This window comes from Numida meleagris, chromosome 14, assembly GCF_002078875.1.
Source record: "Numida meleagris isolate 19003 breed g44 Domestic line chromosome 14, NumMel1.0, whole genome shotgun sequence".
Classification (NCBI taxonomy): Eukaryota; Metazoa; Chordata; class Aves; order Galliformes; family Numididae; genus Numida; species Numida meleagris.
Window position 1 is genome coordinate 29,858 of NC_034422.1, and position 8,158 is coordinate 38,015.

The 8,158-nt window shown below is 47.5% G+C and overlaps 1 long non-coding RNA gene across 1 annotated transcript; it reads right to left on the minus strand.

Moving 5' to 3' along the window:
* Positions 930-7,882, minus strand: LOC110406543. Its single transcript, XR_002443495.1, has 4 exons — positions 3,826-7,882; positions 2,954-3,068; positions 1,725-2,754; positions 930-1,062 (listed from the first exon to the last, which is right to left on the minus strand). It is a non-coding gene; the product is annotated as an uncharacterized LOC110406543 (long non-coding RNA).

Here is an 8,158-nt window from a genome sequence, read left to right on the forward strand (position 1 = left end):
CCACTTCCGCTTTCCGGCACGCATGCGCGCTACTGCATGAAGGACTAATCACGATAGAGATCGGGGGATTAGCCGTGCAGAGCGGACAGAACGTAGGTACGCCACTTCTGCTTTTTCGCGCGCATGCACGCTACTGCCTGGAGGACTAATCACAATAGAAAACGGCGGATTAGCTGCGCAGAGCGGTCAGAACGTAGGTACGCCACGTCCGCATTCAGGCGCGCAGGCGCGCTACTGCCTGGAGCACTAATCACGATCGAGATCGGCGGATTAGCCGCGCAGAGCGGTCAGAACGTAGATACGCCACTTCCGCTTTTCGGCGCGCATGCGCGCTACTGCCTGAAGGACTAATCACGAACGAGATCGGCGGATTAGCTGCGCAGAGCGGTCAGAACGTAGACACGCCACTTCCGCATTCAGGCGCGCATGCGCGCTACTACCCGGAGGACCAATCACAGTAGAGATCGGCGGATTGGCTGCGCAGAGCGGTCAGAACGTAGGTACGCCACTTCCGCTTTTCGGCGCGCATGCGCGCTACTGCCTGAAGGACTAATCACGATCGAGATCGGCGGATTAGCTGTGCAGAGCGGTCAGAACGTAGGTACGCCACTTCCGCTTTCCGGCGCGCATGCGCGCTATTGCCTGGAGGACTAATGACGATCGAGATCGGCGGATTCGCTGCGCAGAGCGGTCAGAACGTAGGTACGTCACTTCCGCATTCAGGCGCGCATGCGCGCTATTACCCGGAGGACCAATCACAGTAGAGATCGGCGGATTGGCCGCGCAGAGCGGTCAGAACGTAGGTACGCCACTTCCGCTTTCCGGCGCGCATGCGCGCTACTGCCTGGAGACTAATCACGATCGAGATCGGCGGATTAGCCGCGCAGAGCGGTAAGAACGCATGTACGCCTCTTCCTCTTTTCGGCGCGCATGCGTCGTGCTCCCTGGGTCACCATGCGCAGGCAGCGGTAGTTCCGCGGTTGGCCACGCGGTGACAGCTGAGACCGCGGGAAGAACTCGTCCGATGGGATCGGCGCGGCTCCCCAGCCCCGTCCTGGCGTTCTGTCATCAGAAGAAAGAGAAAACGGAAGAACACAAAGTTAGAGGAGAAGGGGAAAAACAGCAACACCAAAAAAAAAAAAAGACGAAGAAAACCAAGGAAAACTTCTTCAAACCCAGAAAACCTGTACTAAGTGCTTATGCTTGTCTGTTAAAAAAAATCCAATTGATGATGTCATACATTTTTTCTTGCCAGCGTCTGTTACATTGTTTTCAAATACTCGTGTGCTAAAATCCAACTACCGAGCCAACATAATGATTATGAAATGAAAGCATATTAGCAGAAAGCACAGAGCCATATTTATGTTCTCAGACTCTGACTTGTAAATAAGGCATTTGTACCTATTTCAAAGCACTTTCTCCATCTCTAATTTTTATATTTGACTTTTTTAAATGCAATAAAATGCATAGTTTCAGGCTCTAACAGGCTGTGACCAAAAAAAAACAATACAGAAATGAAAAAAAAAAAAGAAACATAGCTCAAAAAAAAAAAAAACATAGCTCAAAAAAAAAAAAGAAACATAGCTCATCCATTGATAAACTCCCCCTCCCTCCTTCAAGAGGGAGTTTATCAACGCATGAGCTATGATGGCCCACATATTTTGATTCCAGTCTGTCCTCAAAGACAGTTGGTGAGATTTCTAGTATATAGAGTTGAGTCGTACTCGAAGGAGTCGTCGTACTCGGAGGAGTCGTCCATGCAGTCAACATTAGTAGAGATTTGGGCTATTACCATTACAATTGCATTGAAACCCTATTTAGAAATATACAAACATTAATTAAGAGGAAAATTACAATAAGTGTTGTATTAGTGTTGAGGCATTGGTTATCTTTAGGATTGAGGTAACTCTTTGTTACGGTATCTTTCTGGATTAGTTTTACTGGATTTTTAGGATAAGGATATAACAATGATATTGAGCAGCATTAGGGTTATAATTTAAGCTAGTTATAGGATTAAGGTTACGGTTAGTTCAACAATTGTTTTTTACATTACAATTAGGTTTAAGGTTACTTAGAAATCTCCAGACACTGTTTTTATTGCTACATTGAGCATTAGAGACATTTTCAGCATTGGGTTAAGGGTTAGGTTTGAAGTCACATTGTGGGTTAATATAATTATCTTTAGAGCTCCCATTAAGCTTGGGGTTGAGGTCAAGATTAACATTAACGCTGCCTCTCAATCCCAGTGAAGCGAAGGCAAGCAGAAAACCCAAGGGAACAGCAAGGCAAAGGCAAGGAGAACAGTGAGGGAAGGAAAAGGCAGAAAGAAAGGCAATTAGAATGCGCAAGGGAAAACCAAAACTAAGGCAATGGCAGGAATAACACCACACGGAAGGCCCAGCCAAGGGCAACAAAAATAGCCAGAGAAAGCCAAGGCAAAGGCAAGGAGAACACCGCAGGGAAAGGCCAGAGACAAGGAGAGTGTAGGAGAAGGACAGGCAGCCTGTAGGATACCCTAAAGCACAGTTACAAGCACTGGGAGCACTAGGTTGAGCCACACTATGTAATGAGTAAACACTGGTGGGTGTACATTGCCCTTTCCCGCACAGGTAACAAGTTACCAGTCAGCAAAGTCATGTTCCAGGGCATTCCAAGAAATGCAGCTTTCCCTTTCTTGCTGACTTCATGAAAAGCCACAAATTGCTCTGTGCAGTTCTTGCACTGTCTAGGAGCACTGCAGTTCTCTGCTGCCACCTGTTGAACACAATACAATAGTGAAGGCACTGCCCCATATACGAGGAGGCTGCACCCTGTGCACCATTGCTGTTACCAGCAGCACCGTAGCAAGGCACCTGGGGCTCTGAGATACAACACCACAAAGTAGATCGGTCATCAGGGCACAGTCGGGGCAGGTGGGGAAGTCTGCGTGCTCAGCAGCTCTGGAGAAACTCACTGAGTTCACCTGTTGGTACAATCCCCAGGATGTTCTAGTCACAGAGCTTCTTTGTGCCAGTCCCAGCATGCAGTGGACCAGAGGCCTCAATTCTTCAAGCTGTCAGGTCCCACAGCTGCAAAGCAAGGTATTTCAGGGCAGATGGGTGTTAGGGTATCATACAGATTAGGAAGCTAATATTATCCCCTGAGGATTGGGATGGAGATATCTAGGGTGATCTCAACTACAGCGATCCATAAGAGGACAAGCCTTTATTTCCCAAAAACACCCTGAATACGAATGCAGATTTGCTGTTGAAAGAGAAAGAACTGCAGAAGCCCAGGGTAATCTGCCACTATCCCCTGGAATCTATTACAGTTGACCAATTTCCAAGAAGGGTATAGCAGAGAACCAGGTGAAACTGTAACAGAATACCTGAGGTGAGTATGCTTGAGTGGCAGAGACTGTATTATACTGAGTGAGGATGAAGCAAATGGCTACTGGGTTCTGGGAGTTTTCTTAAGCTTAGGTCCCAGCCTGATAGTTGCACCTCACCCTATCACCAGCCAAATAGCTTATTGGGCTAGGGGAATAGATACCACAGAGCAAGGTGAATCCCTTGTAATCCCCATTCCTTCTCTAAATGGACTTCCCACGGCCATCACAAAAGCCGCCTGTATGCAAGCATTACATGATGACTGGTTTGCGATGTTCTTTTGTCTGCTCGATTAGATTTCACAGTGCTGAAATTACTAATTAGAGGAGACTCAGCTATCCTTAAACCCTACTGTAGTGATTGAAAAAGATCAACATGATGGAGAAGGTATTACAAAGAGGTGGAAGAACCGGCACGACATAAAGACACTGCAGAAGAAGGGAAGTAGATCACTCACCTGTATCAGAAGATTCTGGGTTCACAGGGAAAAGCTTCCACCAAGGAGCAATCTCTAGAAAGACATCCTTCCTCAGTGGCAGTCAGTCCTTAAATGAGGCTAAAGAGGGGTGAAGCCAGGCACCACCCCTTCCTATCACACAACTGAATTGCCTTCACGTGTGCTCCGCGGGCTGACTGGGTCTTTCCTCCAGGTGCTCAATCAGTGGTTCAGGCCATGACTCAGCAGTTCTCATACACCAACTTAGCTGCAAAACAGAATGAGATCAAAAGAGACACAGAACATAATTCAGTACATGAAAAGGATGCACAGAATACCCTTCAACAACTCCCTGCTGGGGCAGGATTTACGCACAGCATCAGTAACTACAGTTGTTAAATCTGTTGGGACAGTATGCTAGCATAAAAAGCTTCAATTCCCTGGGGGAGATCATAAAGGTAGGCCCATGAAAGAGAGAACAGAGACTCAACCAAAAGAAAAGAAATGTGAAGTGGTGTACATAGAATCTCAAGAATGCAGAACCCCTTTAAGGAATAGGGGATTCGCTCAAGGCATTCCTATAGCCGTAATATATAGTCAGCCTTCTAGTATTATCTTGAGTCTGACTGAAGCATTCCAGAAATGAGGTAGTAGTGAAAGAAAGGAACTTACATAAGCACCATTAACACCACTTCAAAGAAAGGGATATAATCCATTAATCTCCCTTAGAAAAGAATTGAAGGGTATTTTAAGGATAGGCAATAGTAGATACAGCTGCTGTAAGCCAGTTTCAGATAACTCGAGAAAGACAGAGGCCATAATCTGGTATTACAGAAAGAACCACTTACCCCTTTCCAAGAATCAGGACTCACCCAACACAACAATGGAAGCAGCTTCCAGGTAGAAACGCTTCCCCTTCAGCTGCCTGCCCTTAAATGAGGCTGGGGGGATGAAGCCAGGCTCCACCCTTGTCCACTCCCACAGGTGAATTGCTTCCACCTGTGCTCTCAGGGCTGGCTACACCCCTCAGCAGGTGCTCAGTCACCAGTTCAGGCCCTGACCTAGCAGTTCCCATACAGGCATGAAGCAAAGCAAAGCAAGAAAGAACAAACAATGGCCAACAGGCAATTGGTTCTGCCTGTCCAGCAAGGGGAGGTTTATCAATGGGTAAGCTATGACAGCTCAAATCTTTTGATTCCGGTTGGTCCTCAAAGTCAATACTTTGCAATACTTACACAGCAAGATGCTGAGAATCTGCGTGGGCAGCCTGGACAGCAAAAGGGCTGAGATTACCGGTGTGAATGGAGCGAGTGCTGTTTGTCAAACTACCAGGGTCAGCTTATGGCTCTCCAGTGAGAAATGTGTATAATCTACTCATTTTGCAACTGGGATTCAATCGCAGTGGGGCTATACTTTATCCATTAGAACCTCTCAGAGAGTTCCTCTTGTAAGCAGCTAGTTACACACCAGAATTTCCCCTTGAGTAGGGACACCTCTTAAGCTGCACAGAGATTCACCTGGGACGTGGTGACACCTTGCCGACAGATCCTGGGTAAGCAATTTACTGTTTTTAAGCTATACTAGCTTGGCTAAGATTTGATCTGAGATTCATTATGCACGCCTCTACCTTCTATGTAAGGAGTAGTCAAGGATATCAAGCCATTTCAAATCTTGTGAAGTTGCTGTTATCATTGTTCAAATTACTATCTTATGTCAGTTTAGAATCAGTAAATATCTTTCACCTTCCTCTTACAAGTGAAATGTGCAGTGCTTTAGTCTCCTTCCATGACGCCTCCACCGGCAACTCTAGTTTGCAACCCACCCGATTAAACTGGAAAGCTTGCTGCCAACGATTGTCTTCACCTTCTCTGAGAGACAAACCCCATCCTCCCCCAGAAGACCAGATATCCTGGAAGAAAGCGCAGTGCCTAAACAAGGTAGAGGAAGACAATGGGAATAAAAGAACAAAGCAAAGAAAACATCCAGAAATAGCAAGGGAAAAGCAAGAAGAAAAGGACAGGTGCCCTGAAGCACAATAACGAGTGAGATTCCAGGTGCCTGTGAGGCTCTGTGACACCACAGAGCTTAGGTGTCGGGTAACAGGTTTTGATGAGTGGGAAAGCTGCACGTTCAGCAGCTCCTGGAGCACTTTGGGAAGCAGGGGGTTGCTTTGGGAAGAGTTGTTGGGAAACCTGGCAATCCACTGGTTAATCCGCTGGTGGCGATAAGCCAATCGGATGCTATGGGGCACGTTATAGAAAAACATATTTTCTGCAGTGCCCCAAAGCCTGACTTTGCTGGCCGGCCACTGTGTTCCCACTGAGTTACATGCAACAGACATATCCAGACGTACATCCACTACATACGATGGCATGCTGGAGAACTCCCAGAGATTGCCTGTGTGTTCTAGGGCACGCTAGAGGCTTCCCACTGTGACCGAGAGGAATCCTAAGGCTCCCTGGTGTATTCCAGGCACCGTACAAGATTCCTGGAGATGTCCAGTGAGTTTCAGGACATCCTAGAAGATCCTCAGCATACTCTAGGGTATCCTAGAAAAGTCCCACGAACCCCCAGTGCTCTCCACAGACCAAACAGGAATCCCAGGTTTACCGAGCATACGCTAGGGGACCGTAGAGAACTCCCAGAGCTGCTCATTATTCTCTAGGGCATGTAGAGGCTTTCCAGTGTGCCCCAGAGTACTCCTAGAACCCCCGCTTAACTCTGGCACACCCTAACCTACTCCCAGACTCCCTGGGGCAACCTAGGGCACCCTCACTGCCTCACAGTGTACCCTGGAGGCCTCCCAAGTCCACCCCGTCTACCGTCAGGCATAGCAGAGTACTCAGAACAGGACAAGAACACAACGTTAGAACAAGAATCGGAAAAAGAAAGGAGGGGGGAAAAAAAAAGCGAAGAAAAACCAAGGAAAACACCTCCAAGCCCAAGAAACCTGTGCTAAATGCTTATGAATATCTCTTAAAAAAATAATAATCATCATCGAATTGATGGTGCCATGCTTTTTATTTATTTTTTTGCCAGCATCTGAGGTGATTAAAAAAGCTGGTATCAATTGGACAGTTGCGTGCAGTGAAGCCAAGGGTGGTTCAGAACACTTAACAGAGCAACACAAAACAGCTGAGCAACTTTTAGAAAAAGCACAGTAGTAACAGCTTCTGTACCTGGCCTCAGCAGCCCGAGATTTTTTGAGAAGCACACAACATTAGAACAGGAGAGGGAAAAGATTAAAAAAAAAAAAAAGAAGAAGAAGAAAGAAAAGAAAAAAGAAAACCAAGGAAAACTTCTCCAAGCCCATGAAACCTGTGCTAAGTGCTTATGAATATCTGTTAAAGATAATAACAAATCATCAAATTGATGGTGTCATTCTATCATGGGCTTAAAAGGACGGGATGTGACAAAGCATACTGAAAGGCAGGGCTGAAATGCCCCAGAAGCTGTGCTGCTCTCTGATTGGATCAGCTGGAAAGAGCAAGAAGCAATGCCACACTCTGGTTGGGCTGGCAAGGGCGGGAAGCTGTGCTGCACTCTCATTTGTAGGGCTTAAGGCGGGCATTGTCTGACAATCCATTCTGATTGGTAGAGCTGAAAAGAGGGGGAAACTATACCACACTATTAGTGAATGGACTGAAAAGGGGCGGGATGTGGCACTGCACTCTGATTGGTTGCACTGAAGGGGGTGGGATATGGCAGTGCTCTCTGATTCATCGAGCTGAAATGGGCGGGATGCCAGAGTGCTCTCTAATTGGCCGAGATGGAATCGAGTGCACCCTCAGCAAGTTTGCAGACACCACCAAACTGAGTTTGGTTGATACATTGGAGGGATGGGAAGCCATCCAGAGGGACCTGGACAGGCTGGAGAAGTGGGCCCATGTGAAGCTAACGAGGTTCAACAAGGCAAGCGCAAGGTGCTGCACTTGGGCCGCGGCAATCCCGGGTATTTATACAAACGGGGGTTAGAAATCCTTGAGAGCAGCCCTGTTGAGAAGGGCTTGGGGGTCCTGGTGGACAAGAAGCTGGACATGAGCCAGCAGCGTGCGCTGGCAGCCCGGATGGCCAACTACGTTCTGGGCTGCATTAAAAGAGGAGTGGCCAGCAGGGAGAGGGAAGTGATTGTCCACCTCTACGCAGCTCTTGTGAGGCCTCATCTGGAGTACTGCACCCAGGCCTGGGGCCTCCAGTACAAGAAAAATGCAGAGCTCTCGGAACAGGTCCAGAGGAGGGCCACTAAGATGATCAGAGGGCTGGAGCACCTCTCCTATGAAGAAACATTGGGGGAACTGGGCTTGTTTAGCTTCGAGAAAAGAAGGCTCCAGGGAGACCTCATTGTGGCCTTCCA